The following is a 17,745-nucleotide window of genomic DNA, read 5'->3' on the forward strand; positions in this document are numbered from 1 at the left end:
GCCATTTCACCTCAATGTAATACCATAGAAATACTAGTCAATGCTCGAGATTCAGTTTATTGATGAATGCCCATGTTCAGGAGGGTTGTGGACGCTATCCCGGTAAGAATTTACTGTGCCCCATCCAATCATCCAGGTTTCTCTTGAACAGTGTCATACAGGTGATCTGTTTCACATGAACTGGTAGCCTGCTCCAAAGATGTGACAGTCACTGGAAGATAAATCTGTCCCTCTATCATGTCCTATTTAAGTCACATGCCATATTTCAGTCCCTGGAACGGGTAGCCCTAGTCCAGTTTGATTTATGGATATGCAACAAATGCATTAGATTTGGGTCTTGGATTGATCTGTAGGCCAGGCATAAGTCTTACCTAAGAAGTCTATACAATATAGAGTATAATGACAGGGGCTTTAGTCGGTCTATGTAAGGTATATGCTGGAGTCCCTTGATCTTCTTTGTTAGAAACCTCTGCGGTCTCTCCAATTGCTGCAGGTGCTTTGTACGGAACACACCAAACATGGAATCATGCTCAACTATGGCTGGAAAAGTGCAGAGTATAGAGGGGTTATAACCTCTTTTACTAATCAAGTGTGCTACTTAGAAAGCCTTCCTTACTACAGTAGACAAATGGTGGTCGAAGTTATGGTCACAGTCAACTTGTGATCCCAGGTCCCTTACCACTTCGTGGGTACTTAGGGGATTGTTGTTGATTTGATAGTGTGAGGGGACATTGTTGTGCCAAAGGGAAGGATGATGCATTTCTCTGCATTCCTTTTGAGACCATAACTAATATACCAGTTGCTGGTCTGTATGAGACCCTCCAGGAGTATACTAACATCACTTGGGGATTCATTGATTGCACCTAGTTTGTAGTCGTCTGCAAACCTGCTCAGCCACAACTCCTTAGTTTTTACCTGAATTTCTGTGAAGTATATACCAAACAGTAAGGGGCTCAGCACTGACCCCTGTGGTATCCTCCTGGTAACAGGTCTACTGGCTGATGTGGAGTCACGCACTTTGATAGTGTGTGTGTGTTCGGTTTGTCAGCCAGTTGGCAACCCGTCTTACAATGAAGGAGTTTACATTCAGTTTGCTAAGTTTATCGGCAATGCATGAATGTGGGATTGTGTCAAAAGCCTTTGCCAAGTCAAGGTATTGTGTCTGTACAGATTTGCCCTCATCAATGGCTCTGGTCACATTTTCAAAGAAATCTGCCAGATTTAACAGACAGGATCTGCCCTTGATGAAGCCAGACTGGGTATAATCCAGGGTTTGTAGCTCATCTATATCTTTTTGTATGAGGCCCATAATGATACGTTCCATGGCCTTACAGATGAGGCTGGTCAGGCTTATGGGTCTGTAATTCCCCAGGTCTGTTGCTAGGTCACCTTTGTGGAGGGGAATAACTGTTGCTATTCTCCATTCTGCAGGAACAAAGCCTGTGGTTAAGCTATGACTGAAAAGGGTACTTAATGGTACTTTTTTAAACCCCTAGCTCGACTCCTGGCTGCTTTCTATCCCTGGTTGTAGAGTTCGCAACACTATCTGGCTAGTGTAAACCTCCCAGTGATTGTCTCCATCTGGCTACCCAAGATATAGAGAAATAACAAGACTTTAAAAACAGATTCTACCAACTCAGCCCAGTGCAAGAAAGAGCCTATATTTCCCCTGTGCTGTTCTGACCTAAGGAAGCAAGAATAGGACAGTAAAACACAATCCGGCCAGTGTAAACCTCCCAGTGATTGTCTCCATCTGGCTACCCAAGATAGAGGGAAATAACCAGAGTTTAAAAACAGTGTCTACCAACTCATCCCAGTGCAGGAAAGAGCCTATCTTTCCCCTATGCTGTTCTGACCTAAGGAAGCAAGAACTGGACAGTAAAGTATGTGTAACCTGCATCTCACCTCCTATAATTTCTAACTATTTCCTGATAATTTGGTTCTAGTGTGTGCTCCCTGCCAGGACAACCAGCAGCCATAGTCTCCCACTCTGTATCCCCTATATCTATCATTAGCCAAGACTCCAGACACCCCCCCACGTTTTTTTTTTAATTCTCTCCTCTTCCCTACAGCTCTCGTTTCTCCCTTCATTATATTATAGGGATTGACCACTAGAGGGCATCATAAGACGTCCATTACCTAGCAGCTATACTACTTCTTAGAAACTAAGTTTTTAACCAGGTACTTACCTGTATATTATTCCACCTCACCCATCCATACTCTCTCTGTTTCTCTTTATTCATCTCACCCTCTTCATCACTAGTAAATCCTTTACCTCCTTGCATACCCCACTTTGAACCTACCTTCCACTTTCACTGATTGTTTTCCTCACTACCTGCCTACTTCCTTTCCTTCTTGCCACATACCCACCTAGCCCCTAGATTATTACCTTCCCACATCTTCCTGTACCTGCCTTCCACTTAGTTCCTACACGCATACACACTCATACTCCTACCTCATGTCTCCCCCTTTTTCCACTCTGCACCTATATGCACACACATACCTTACCCCTCTTCCCCCTCTTTCTACATCCACCCCTGCTCCCTAACTATTATATGCATCTTATCCCTCAGGGCACCATTTTTAAATCCCTAGCTCCACTCCCGGCTGCAGTCTATCCCTGGCTGTAGAGTTCGCAGTAAGTTTACTGAAGTCATATTGCTTTGTATCTTAGCTTAATACTTGTTTACCTGATATTATAATTGGATGTATGGTTTTCTGCTATTATATTGGCTTGTATGTTAGTTTAATACTCTTCTGCTATAATATTGGATAGGAACCTAAATGCGTCCATTGCATTGCCTACACAATACGGTAAGATATCTGCCATTTTGTCTCTGCTGTACATGACATAGAGAATTTCTGCACATAGTGTTAGATAACCAAAGTGTTTGGAAGGTAATACTACTGTGGTGTCTCTTCTGAGGGTTTCTAAGGTATACTGGCAACTTGTAGTATCTCTAATTGTATTTTCTTATACTGGAGACTCTTACATTCACTCGCTAGCATCTGTTTAAACCGTTCGCGCTTTTTTTTATTGTTGCATTAGCGCGGAACGAGTAAAGCAGTTGCTACTAGACCCTCAGGCTTTGTATTTTCCCAGATTAGAGGTTTAGCTTGCTCTTACTTACACATCTGTAGATGGCATTGTGTAAGTGTACAAATTACTAACTACACTGATTTTTTAGGTAACAAACAGAGCTCCTCAAGCTATAAGTTCGTATTTATGTATACCATTCTTCCTAGGCTGAGTCTTGTTACCTTTCCCATGCCCTTTAAATTATCAAGCATAAATGCTTGCCAGGCACTAAGAAGGAGAACAATCCTTCCCATTTGTCTGTACTAGCAGATGATTAGCAAGGAATTTTTTTTCCTAGCTTTTAAAACCCTCCAGATACGTAGAACTTGCGGCATCAAGCTGTAGGTCTGCTGAGAGTTTACTTTTGTTCTTGGATTAAGCACTGTTTTATTGTTTTTTAAGTCAGTGTTATGCTTAATCTAGGGAATTAGCTTTGGTTTCCATAAGTTTTACATTTTCATATCTGAGGGTCACTGTTACAGTAATTTGCCAATGATTATAAGCTATACATGGTAATGGGTCTGTGAACTGATTTAGACCCGTTTGTTTTATTCTCATGTTTGTTAGGTTTTTTTTCTGCAATATTTATATAAGTGTTAGCCTGCATTAATTATAGCTGTATTTGGTAAACTATATGAAGCTTCTATATTTGTGTCCCTGCATTGTATTTCCCTTGACATTCTTATCTCTCTGTATTTTCTCTACACTAGACACTATCCGGCTAGTGTAAACCTCCCAGTGAAAACCTCCCAGTGATTTTCTCCATCTGGCTACCCACGATATAGAGAAATAACCAGACTTTAAAAACAGTGTCTACCAACTCATCCCAGTGCAGGAAAGAGCCTATATTTCCCTTGTGCTGTTCTGACCTAAGGAAGCAAGAATAGGACAGTAAAGTATGTGTAACCTGCATCTCACCTCGTATAATTTGTAACTATTTACTGACAATTTGGTTCTGGTGTGTGCTCCCTGCCAGGACAACCAACAGCCATAGTCTCCCACTCTGTTTCCCCTATATCTATCAATAGCCTAGCCTCCAGACCCCCCCGTTTTTTTTTATTCTCTCCTCTCCCCTACAGCTCTCATGTTTCTCCCTTCATTATATTATAGGGATTGAGCACTAGAGGGCAGCATAAGACCACTGTTACCTAGCAGCTCTACTGCTTCTTAGAAACTAAGTTTTTAAACAGGTACTTACCTGTATCGTATTCCACCTCACCCATCCATAATCTCTCTGTTACTCTTTATTCATTTCACCCACTTCTTCACTAGTAAGTCCTTTACCTCCTTGCATAGCCCACTTTGAACCTACCTTCCACTTTCACTGATTGTTTTCCTCACTACCTGCCTACTTCCTTTCCTTCTTGCTCTACCCACTCTGTTCGCCCTGCAGGCTCACTCCACTCCCCTACCCTACCCCCAATTTCCACCCACCCCACTGCATCTAGCCTTATACCTCTCTAGCCATTCCCACTTCCCTATTATCTAATTCCAACACACATCTCATTAACGGTACTCCCATCATACTACATCACTCCTCCCTCTCCATTACATACTTCACCTGTTCACTCCCTACCTTCAGCTTCTTCATCACAATGCCTATTTCACCCATATCAACTTACCTCAAACCCCTACTCCTGTTCCCAATTTTTCCTTTCCTTTTCCTTCCATATATCCTAACTGCTTATGAACATCTAAGCTGTTCTAATTTCCACCAGCCCCCTAAACAAACATCCCTACCAGCTTTATCAGCCACACTTAAACACATCAACATAACATCTACAATCAGCTATCTCCTCCCAAAGTATCATAGAGTTATCCATATTACCTATAAACACTACCAAGTCAAGAGAACACATAACGTATTGAATCTTTCTCTAATTCACACATATAGACTACACCTACACCTCCTACTGGATGGTGACATTCATCCCAATCCTGGCCCTACCAATAATAGTCCTGCTAACCCAGTTAGACCCTTTCCCTCTTCCTTTCACACCCCTACAAGACCTGCTAACTCCCTCTTCATAGCTCACCTAAATATATGAAGTGTAAATAATAAAGTGACTCACCTTCATGCATTACTGGATGTACATGACTTTGACATCCTATGCCTAACCGAAACATGGTTAAAACCAGCAACCCAAGACTATGAAATCACCCCGCTAGGCTATAGTATTTTAAGAGTGGATCACCTCAACAAGAAGAGTGGGGGTGTAACCTTGATATATAAAGCAGAACTCCAAATTATGCTACTTGATACCCACCCGCCCACCATCTGATACCAGTACTGAAATTCTTATCACAAAGCTACAACTAAATACTTGTAAGTCCATCTAAATTATATGCTCATATCTTCCTCCAGGTAATAACATCACCTCCCTAGAAAATATCCTTGACTGGCTTTCCACTAACTATCCACAAGAAACCAGACTACTAGGCAACTTTAATATAGACTGGAATACCTGTAATTCTGATAACCCAACTAACCACATAAACCTACATGGCTTCTCCCAAACTATCACCTCACCCACTCGAATCCATAAACCTACCAACAAAGAAAGCACCCCAGATTGGATTCTAATAAATACTCAGTCCCCAACATACATGGCAGGAATCCTGCCAGATGATATTAGTGATCACTCACTAACTTATATAATTCGACAAAAAGAGTAATATTCCCAGCCCTTCAACTTTTAGAACTACTCGCTCCAATAAATATTTTAATCCTGAACACTTCCAAAATGAACTGAGTGTATGCAACTGGTCACCCTTAAAACACCTCCAGCTAGAGGAAGCAGTGGCATACTTCAATTCTAAGTTCCTAGAAATCTTGGACTACCATGTCCCTTGTTGTACTCTTAGGATCAGGACAAAAACTGCTCCATGGCTTACAAAGGAAACTAAGCAAAAAATTCTACTAAGAAACAAATTTTGGGCCAAATGGCGTACTTCTAAAGACCCATCTGATCATTTAAAATTTAAACAGCTTAGAAATTCTACTTATACTTTCAACTTCAACAGACCAGTCAACAAAGACCACAGAAATTCTGGTCAGGTATCAATAGACTCATTCATCCAGGCAAACTCTAAGACACCAACCCCATCTGGAATTACCCAAGAGACTCCCAAACAAATTGCTGATTCCTTTAATATCTTCTTTACTGAAGCCATCCAGTCACTTGCTAACTCTCTACCTCCTGTATCCTCTAATCTGCCCTCCTCCTCAACTAACTCACCACCTACTTTCCAACTACAACCTGTGCCTACATCCCTCATCTGTACCCTCCTTCAAAAACTCAAACCGTCTACCCCCTCTGCTGACCTCTTACCTGCTAAATATCTGCAAATAGCAGCTAAAGTTATTGCTTACCCTATCTCGATCCTAATAAATAGAACTGAAGGTACCATCCCATCCATCTGGAAAGTCTCCCATATAATCCCCCTACACAAAGGTGGCAACTCAACAGAACTGTCTAACTTTAATCCAATTGCCCTACTCTCTCCCATAGCTAAAATTATGGAAAAATGCATCCACCGTCAACTGTTAGACCACCTTCTCCAAAATAGCCTATTAGCTAGCTCTCAGCATGGCTTTAGACCTTTCCATAACACCACTACTGCCCTCCTATAATTTTCTGACTACATTAACAAAAAGGTAACAATAACACCCTGTCCACTGCAATCTTTATTGATCTTTCAAAAGCTTTCAACATGGTTAACCATCAGCTACTGTTCAATTTTCTTAAGTCCCTCTCACTTGATACTCAAGCACTACAGTGGTTCAAGTCCTACTTAGATAACAGGCAACAGGGAGTTCTTTGGGATAACACTCTATCCTCCCATCTTCCTGTCACCCTTGGTGTACCCCAGGGTTCTATTTTGGGCCCTCTTCTATTCTCCATCTTTATAAATGATCTATCTATTAGTATCCCCCAAGCTACATCCATACAATACACAGATGACTCCACATTAATATCCTTAGCTACAGAGCCATCTGAACTGCAGTCCCTCACCCAAAATGTCTTTGAGCAAGTAGAAGAATGTTTTTTACAGCGTTGCCTCCTCCTTAACCCTAAAAAGACTAAACTATTGCTGTTTACTCCTACACAAAAGTCCGCCCCAATTGACTTCATTATCAAATCTACAAATGACACAGTTATATCTCCTGACACTACCACCAAACACTTAGGAATAAATATTGACCACAACCTTAACTATGATACTCATATCAACACCGCAATAAAATCAGTTAACTGAAAACTAGGCTCTCTCTATATAATTAAACCCTTCCTACTCCCATTGCTTTAACTACTATTGTCCATACCCACCTTATCTCAACTCTCTTTTATGCCTTTCCTATATATACAAAACTATCTAAAAGCAACCTCAACAAGCTGGCAATCTCCTACAGTAACATTGCCAGATTTGCTACCGGCTCCCCTTGAAGAACCCATCACTGCCAAAACCTGAAACAACTGGGTTGGCTGGAACTGCATAATCAAATTCTATTCCACAAACTGATTATTACCCATAAAACCCTTTATCATCCTGGTAACACACTAATTCTCATGAGTCTAATCAGCCCATATAAAAATCTTACAAATCTACGCTCAGCAAATAAACTACTGGTATCTAGACAAAAAAACAACAATAAAGCAAGAGATTCCCTTTTCTCTAACACTGTGGGAAAAAGCTAGAACTTACTTCCTGGTGAACTCACATCTCTTTCTTCAACTACATTATTCAAAAAGAAACTCAAATTATACCTTACAAGTCACTGGCTATGCCCATGTACTAACCCAGACTAAGAATTTCTCTACCTGTTATCCTAGGTTATAGCACCAATTTACTACTCACTTTATAGCCACTTTAAGACCACTCCCTTCTAAGTTGGACTTATTGTTCCCAAGAAAGACTGTCTGGACATGTCACTGCCTTATTGATGAGTTATGCCCTTAACTAATTCTCCCAATCTTGTTTATAACTAGTCTGTTCTCTTGTGCCTTACTTTGATTTGGGAATCTCCCACATCCATCTGAATACTCTTTTCTTCTACTATTGTTTGGTTAAAAAAAAAAGGGGGGGGTTCTGTTTTGTTCTACTTTTATCTATCATGAATGCTAAGTTACCATGTAACACCTGTTTTGTCTGACAAGTAATCTGTAACTGAAGTTTAATGTTCTGTTTGTTCATGTCTTTTATGTGGAGCTTTTCACCACGGGCCTCCACTGAAAATGGACATATATCCAGTTAGACTAGTCCGGTCAACAAATGTAAAATAAATTAAAAATGAAATAAATAAATAAATAAATAAATAAGTAATGGTGATGCTAGTTCATGTTTTAGCCTGTTTAGAAGACAGCCTGGGATATTTTCTGGTCCTATAGATGCTGTGTTTTTTGCCTGGACAAGGCTTTGAGGTCCTGCTCTTCAGATATGTAGGGTGGGGAGGGGATTGGCAGAAGTTTTGTAATAAATTAGGAGGAGATAAGGGAGTGAAATTTTTGCCAAACCAATCCACGAGCAAATACCATTGGTCACTAGTTCTGCACATGCTTAGGTCCTACCTTTTAGACTACATACCTAGGTGTAAAAGGCCTTATGGTTATCCTTGGCTGTACTTGCTAGGTTTCTGTCAAAGGAGCCATTAGAGGATTTGACAAGTTGTCTTATTTGCCTGGTGCCGCTGAGGATGGTGTTTTTCCATTGTTGAGGCCTTGCCTTTGTTTCTTGGACAGCAACTTGTTGCATTTATTGTAAAGTTTGTTGATGCTGGATGTCCACATGGCAGCTTGTTTTTACTTGGGGCTCTGGCTTTGATTTTTCCTGGTACAGCCAAGTTTATACACTTAAGCAAGTGATTGTACAGGGCGTTAGTGTAAGCTTCAGTATAGTTATCACTTCCAGCTTGGGATGGGGTTTGGAGTACATTTATAACTTCACCTAGGAGGGTATAGTTTGCCTTGGGGAAGTTTTTTAGTCTGATTTCACCATTTATGAGTTCTGGTGTTAATGCCAATTCGAAGGTGACTGATTTGTGGTAAGTTGTAATTAATGAGGGTCTGACAGTTGTGGCAGTGCATCTGTTTGACCTGTTGTTGAGGACCTGATCTAGAATGTTTTTTCCTTTTGTCGGGGTATGAGCAATTTGTTCTGGGGCATTGCTAGTGAGTTAAGGTTAGAGTAGGTTTCCCAGTTGATGGCTGGATAATTGAAATCCCACTTAGCCAGTGTGTTTGGTAACATTTGGATTGTCTTCAGTTTGGCAAAGTAGGCTTCAGGAGCATCGTGACCCATGCAGGTGGGATCTATAACTGGCTACGACTTGACTGGGGGTCTTACCCACTGCAACCTGGACTTGGAGTAACTATTGAGTTATCCAGTCTAACTAGACAGAAGGTGAATTTATCTCTAGTATAGACTGAAACACTACCTCCTTTGGTTTCCACATGTTCATTTTGAAGTCTAAAGGTATGAAAGGCATTTGGATGGAGGTGGGTACAAACTTAAGGTATCCTATCCATATGTCTCAAGGTACTGTACTCATGGAGAAAAGAGATCTGGTTAGGCACTGGAGTCCAATTCAATGTAATGGACTGACCTGCTACAAAACTCCTGGGTGAGGTGATTTAGTTTAAATAAATAGCTTATGAGTGACACCTCTGCTTTGAGTTTAGCAAACTGCTCAGAGTTCAAGAAAAGGTACCCACTTTATGCATTTGTGATACACAGTACCATTTAAGGAAAACTCTGTTATTGACCACCCCAGCCTAGTAGGAGAAAAAAGATGTATTTCTAAAAGCTAGAAAACATGACAATAATGGATATCTAACCATTAAAAAGAAAATGCCTCCTGACAGACTTACAGCTTCAGACATTCTTACAGAATGTAGATCAAAGTGTTTAGTACAATAGAAAACATTTTGTTAAGAATCTATATTGGAATAACTGAGCTCAGAGAAAGAGAGAGACAGACAGAGACAGAGAGACACACAGAATTGGACTTCTGTATTGTAGAACCTTATCAAACAGTCAGTAGTCCCATGGTCCCTTGATACACTGTTCCTTAAAAATCATCTGTTCACTCTTATTGGAGTGATTACAGATGTATAAGAATCATTCTATATTGATCAGTTACATTACAGTGACCATAAGACAGTGGCAAACCATTTTGCAGTTAAGCCATGACAAGAAGCAAATTATTATCTCAGGGATAAACATTCAAAGGATGATATTCCAGGATGAGTCTTTGTCACCACTGTTGTTTTTTTTTTCTTGCCCTTAACCTATTAAGATGTTTACTTAACAGATTAGGTCATGGTTATAATTTGGCTCCAAGAAACCAGACTTGCTTAAAAACTTACCGTCTACTTTTTGTGGATGACTTAAAACTTTATTGTTTATCAGATGAGGAATTGAAAGCACAAATGCAAGTGGTTAAACTTTTTCGATGATATAAAAATGTCATTTGGTCCTGATAAATGTGCAAACACAATATTTAGATGCAGTACCATGAAAATATTAGTCCTGGACAGGAATACAAGAATGTGATATAAAGGAATTTGAAGATCAGCAATAAAACATGAACAAATGTGAATAAAATTCATTAAGAAATAATTCAGAAAACAAAAACTATTATTGAAACTGGCCCCGACATGTAGCAATAAAGTCCAAGCTATAAAAACCTATTTGCTCTAAATGTTCTAATGTTAGAGGCTTAAGGTGATTTACTCATCTGGGCAGGAAAACAGAAAAAAATGCTTCAAATTTATCAAATGATATACAAAAATCAGTGAATATCAAGATTATATATTTCTTGCTCTGAGTGAGGTATGGGCCTCCTCGAAATTGATTACATGTATAGATCTGCAGTCGTGGGACTGCATACATATCTGCTGACCTTATCAGATCCAAACATAGTGAATTTAAAACATGAGGTGAGAAAGTCTAAGATGATCTGTCTGCTTAGTTTAGCAGAAGCATTCTGGTGTCAAGTGGAAATGGAAAACAAACCAAAAATAAATAAAAATTGGACACCAACTGAATGTGCCAAAAATCAAAAGAAAGACTATACAGAGAAGGATCAGATGATAAGGAAAGACATTTTGGAAAACCATAAATATAGCATCAAGTTCAGAGATCTCCTGGAATTACCTCATGTTGATCAGGATTTGACACAGGAATGGTTAAGGAGAGCTGAGTTGAAACTAAAGGATGAAAGTTTAATAACGGCAGCCCAGAATAGTGGATACTTGTTGGTTTACAAAGTCCATTGAACATGTGAGAGAAACAGACAAATGTAGATTATGTAAAAAGAGAACTGAAAACAGTTACACATCTTGTTATTGGGTGTGATACACTTAAGGCAGAGGGCCTCTATGCTGAAAGGCACAATAATATAGACTGTTGCATTGGGGATTGTGCAAACACTACAATAATGATGCCTGCATGCCTGTCTATTTTTATACACTCCAGACATAGTTGTTATAACAGAGACATGACTAAAACCACACATCACAGATAATGACATTATTCCACCAGGATACAATAGTCTAAAGAAATATAGGACTAACAAAAAAGGTGGTAGTATTGCCTTACTTTACAAAAATCATCTTGCAGTTGAGACTTCAAATATAAAACTCCCTAACCTGGACAAAGCAGAAACACTCTTTGAACAACTAAAACTCAACTCTAACAAACTAATAATAAACATACTCGGATGCTATATACCTCCCGTAAACAATATAACCACTCTAGAAAACCTACTCCACTGGTTCTGCACATCACTTCTACATGAAACTGTCATCCTGGGTGATTTTAATATAGACGAGAAGACATGCAACACTCATGCCCCCACAAATCACATCAATCTTCATGGCTTTACACAAACCATCCAAAATCCTACCAGAACTAATAAGGCTACAAACAGAGAATCAGTCCTTGACTGGATACTAACTAACAGACCACTTAACCCTCTAATGCAGGTTGCCTCCCTGATGGCCTAACTGACCATCTAATAACCTTCCTTCTTAGACAACATTCCCTTCGCAACAAAGGATCTCTCTACCAACTAATCAGAAATAAAAAAAAAACCTTAACCCCAACAACTTTATTACAGACCTAAAAAAATGTAATTGGACACCATTAAAACAGCTTGACTTAAATAAGCCTGTAAAACTCTTTAATTCCACCTTTCTAAATATCCTGAACCAACAGGCACCCCCCAGAACTATCAGAATCAAAGCTAATAGTGCACCTTGGCTAAGTAAAGGATCCAGATACCTCCTCAAACCATGGACAAAGCCTGGGATCACTGGCACAAAGACAAGTCACAAGCCACTAAACAAACCTATCAGGAGCTCAGGAATAAAGCTAAAAAACTAGTAAAATGGGGAAAAACATACTGCTACCATAATCTACAAATAAGGCATAAGAACAGTCCTCAAAAGTTCTGGGCAACCATAAATAAAATATTCTTGCCAGGTAAAAGTAGTACTTCCACCTCTAATACAGATAACACCTCTGACACCATAGCCACACAATTTAACAATTTCTATACCAGTACCATTCTTACTCTATCCAGTCAGCAAAACATCTCTAATGACCTCCCCTCTATAGAAACCTATAAATCACATAGTAACAGCAACCCATTCCACTTCCAACCTGTCCCCACTGATAGGATTAGAAAATATCTTAAAAAACTCAGGCCCACAATACTAGCTTCTGACAAATTACCAGCAGAATTCTTACAAACAGCAGCCTATGCCATTGCCTTCCCAATATCCATTCTCATTAACAGATCTTTAACTTGAAGCCTTTGTTCCCGAATATGGAAAATATCACATATCATCTCTCTTCATAAAGGAGGAGTCTCTGCAGCATTTACAAACTACCGTCCAATAGCTATCCTATCACCTATAGCCAGACTCCTGGGGAGATGTATACATACTGAAATTATGGAGTACTTGCATACCCACAAAATCCTGTCACCCAACATGGCTTTCGTCCCTTTCACAGTACCACCACAGCTCTTATGTCCTTCACAAATATAGTAAACAACCACATAAACAATGGCAAATTTGTTTCAGCTACCTTCCTCGACCTGTCAAAAGCTTTTGATATGGTTAGACATAATATGCTTATTAATACTCTTTCTGATATAGGTCTTAGTGCATCTTCCCCAGCTTGGTTCCAAAGTTATCTAGCTAGCCACCAACAAGTAGTATTGTGGCAACATGAACTCTCACCACTGCTTCCAGTCACACTTCACAAGGCTCCATTTTATGGCCCTTTACTCTTCTCTCTTTATACTAACAACCTTCATTCACACTTCCACTCAACATGCATCTGTCATACAATATGCAGATGATTCCACACTAATTTGTGCAGCATCTTCTTTAAATGAACTCCAATCACTAACTCAAATTTCTTTCCTATCAGTTGAATCATTCCTATCCAACATCCAACTGATTTTTAATCCGAGTAAAACAAAACTACTTCTCTTCAAACCTACTAGATCCACCTCCTTAGACCCTCCTTTAATATTATGTCCAGTAACAATACTATCATTTCTCCCATAGCACACACAGGACATCTTGGTGTTGAGATTGACAATAATTTGAGATTTGACACTCACATAGCCCACACTATCAAGAAAGTACATAAGAAACTGGGTACCCTCTATAGGACTAGACAGTTTCTCAACAAAACAAGCATATACCACTATATCACATACCCATCTCATCTCCACCCTTCTATATGCCTCCCCTATCCTTACCAATCTCAAAAAGACTGATTTAGCAAAATTAGAATCCTGTTACAATAAAATTGCCAGGTTTGCCTCTGACTCCCCTTATAAAACACACCACTGCACAGCTTTAAAGCAACTTAACTGGCTAGAATTTCCCCATCTCTTGCAGCACAAACGACTGATGCTAGCTCATAAAATCCTGTATCATCCTCAGAAAACCCCCTCACTGCAAAACTTACTGCAATCTTACTCTAGCAAAAGGACTCTCTGCTCTAATAATAGAGTACTTCTAGAAGTTACTAAACCCAACACCACAGCAGGTGAATCACTCTTTTCTAATTTTGTGTCCAAAATATGGAACTCTTCATCACCACCCATAACTGCCATACCATCAATATCTCTGTTTAAAAAGTCACTAAGAACACACTTTACACATAATTGTGTCAGCTCTTGTACTGGTCCAGGATAGTCCTGCCATCATTTTTCACTATCCTACTCTATCTAAGTGGATGAATAGCTTGTGTCTTTGTACAATGGGCAAAATTTGGACTCTTAAATACTTGTCTTTTAAAGCTTATATATCTGTACATACCATTGTTGCTTTCTTGTATCTACCTGGAAATGATTGATTCTTGTTGAATACTCACAATTATTGTATATACTGTTTTCTTTCTTGACACTATTATTATCTATTACTATATCAACAATGTATTTTATTGTTATTTTGTGGAACTTTTCTCCCCGGGCATCCACTGAAAAAGGACCATGGTCCAGTGGACTTTCCCAGTTAACAATATAAAATAAATAAATAAAATAGAAATGAAGTAGCTTTGAAGCATTGAAAACAAGCCACAAAGCATTATTGAGACTGGTGAAGTGCACATCACATGGGATCACTCATTACCAACAGTTCAAAAAAGAAACCAGAGAAAGTCAGATATAATAGTCCATCATAAAATGACAAAAGTAGCACTGATCATTGAAATCGCTATACCTGGTGCTTACAATGCCTTACAAACAGAGAGATACAAAGTAATAAAATATAAGGATTTGCAGACAGGAATGAGAGTAATGTGGAAGAATGATACCCAGACAGTTCCAATAGCAGTAGGAGCAATGGGACTAATAAAAAAGAATATGCAGACATACTTAGATATGGTATCAATACACGTAACTCCATATGAATTGCAGAAGGATTCAGTTCTGAGCACATTGCAGGTGCCACAGAGAGTACTTTTGGCTAACATCAAAGATTGAAACAATAGTAATTTCACTACCAAGACTTAGGAATGAAGCCCATTCCTGTCATGGTAGTAGAAATCCAAAAGACTTAGAGAAATTCAACTAAGGTGAAGACAGTGATTTCTCAAGGGCATGGTCGACACTTGGGAATCTTCTTCTTTCTCCAAAGTTATGAAATCATGGTGGTAATATATATAAATTTGGAGGATGGAGGGGACTTGCCCCCACATGGGAGTTGCATGGAGAGTTTCTCCCACTCCAAAAATAAATGCTGTTTTTGATTGGTGCCATTGCAATGAATAGCACAGATGTGGTTCACTATGTTGAAAAGAAATAGTGAAGCACATGAATCAAATTCAGCTCAGATGTGCATATACTAATAACATTCTCCTCAACTACTCAGGCTAGGCATACAAGCTATTGTAAAAACAGCCATCCACTGTATAAACTGGTTCTTACTAGAATATATTGCCTGTTTACTATGAAAGGCTGCTATATAATCTTTCTTCTTCAGAAATGTCGTCTGAAGAAGCTTGCACATAAATAGATGGATATTTCCCACTTCTACCCACTCACACTCATTTTAGAACATGTAGCCAATAAACTCATGACTGCCTTGAAAAGTATCATTTGTAAGAAAACCTTTAGCACAGATCACCTCAGAAAATATTACCTAGGGCATTCCAGCTATTGTAAAATACATAAACAACTCTGGAAATGAAAAAAAAGTCATTCCCTGTGGAAGATACTGAGTGCTCTGCAGAGGAAAGATCAATAGCAGTTTTGAGAATCTACTCATTGATTATTTTATACAATTAACACAGGTCTTCATGAAGTAACTGTTAAGCCACTGAAAAAGCTTCATGAATTTAAGCCATGTTTTATGTGAAATTACTGAAGCCTTAAAGTCTCTTTTAGTAACAATCTTTTATGCATGTTTTGGTCTTTTAATAAAATCTAAATTGTAGAAATAAATCTCCCACTGTATTTATTTATTATAAGGTAATCCTACACTCACTGCTTTTTGTATATATACTCACATTAGTGTGTCAGTACTAACAAAAGATCACCTTATCTCATTCATGACTACAGAGTACTTCTGTTCAGCAGTGGAGACATTTGTTGCAAAGCTCAAGTCTTTTTTGATATAAATACCACCAACCTCTAAAAAAGCATATACAACTAACAGAATACTATTTAAGATATAGTAATCTAATCAACAATAACTGCTTCATTTCACAAATGTATATTTCTTAGAATTTAGCTTCAAACCTTGTTTTTGACTGCATGTTTTAAATGTGTCTAGGGAAATTTAAAACCTGGTAACATCAGTAGGACTGACTGTGATCAAGCTCAGCTTGCAGAAACTGACAAATGTATTTAACAAATATTCAGGATGTTTGTGTCATGGGAAGAATCTATGAAAGTTCCCAATATGCAGTGTTTTGCAAACTTGGTCAGCCAAAGGCCTTTGACATTAGCCTTATATATGCTCTAACGTAACATCTGGTGACAGGTCTCCTATTGGAGATGGTATCACCAATCCTGACTTCCTGGGTCCTGTCTGTGATCCAGTTTGGTGAGTTTGTCAACTATACCTGAGTAGATTATTACATCAAATGCCTTAGTCAGGTCCTGGTAGGTGATCTGCAGCATTTTCCTCTCATCCATTGCCTTGGTGGACTTCTCAAAGAAATCTACCAGTTGGGCCATGTGACACCCCACCACTTGCCCAGTAATCAATGAGCCTCAATCCTCACCAAAGGCAACAGTGAGGGTTGTACATTGGGAGGATGACAGACACACACACACAGTATTTCCAGATGCAGATCTCTGCATCAAGTGCAATTTCTCTTAAAAGGACACAGAGACCACAGTCAGTTCAGGGCTGGTTTCTCCCTCTTTCTCCCGATCCCTAATAAGACTCCCTACTGGCACAGCTATAGAGTTGAGATCTCAGCTGAGTGGCCAAGCCAAGACCTCCAACTCTCCCACTGTCCAACCAGCACTTTGTGTCCCTGTCCATGTAGCTGACACATCTCTTGGAGATTTGTTTCACACACACACACACACACACACACACACACACACACACACACACACACACACACACACACACACACACACACACACACACACACACACACACACACACACACACACACACACCACACCTGGGAAAGGCTGGCACAGGTGCCACACTTACTATGCCACCTTCTAACAAGACTATAACATAGTTGTTACTGCCACCAGACAGCTCCTTATCAGCTACTTTAAGGCCCTTAATAAAAAGGTGTACAATCTTACTGTGTAATGATATTATCCATACAGATGGTAGTTTGACCAACAGCAAGGCTATTAGGAGTGGCCTACACAGTGTCACCAAATAAATATGCAAGAACTTAAATATCTGTACAAAGATCAGCCAAAATGAAAGGTTTAAATATATTTAATAATAAATGATAAAAGAACACGCCAATACTAAATATACATTTACAGTAACATCACAGTTCAAAAATCACAGGAAATATTTAAAACAACATTGCAGGACTGTCTCTAATAAATAAAGAAAAATATCTAGCTAAGCTTTGCTATATTCCTGACTATAGCTAAAAGAATTACTATACCCTAGTACACTTACTTAATTAGAGCAGCAAGGCAGATGTGGTGA

This window comes from Protopterus annectens, chromosome 6.part0 (genome assembly GCF_019279795.1).
Source record: "Protopterus annectens isolate FY-2018-M chromosome 6.part0, PAN1.0, whole genome shotgun sequence".
Lineage (NCBI taxonomy): Eukaryota > Metazoa > Chordata > Ceratodontiformes > Protopteridae > Protopterus > Protopterus annectens.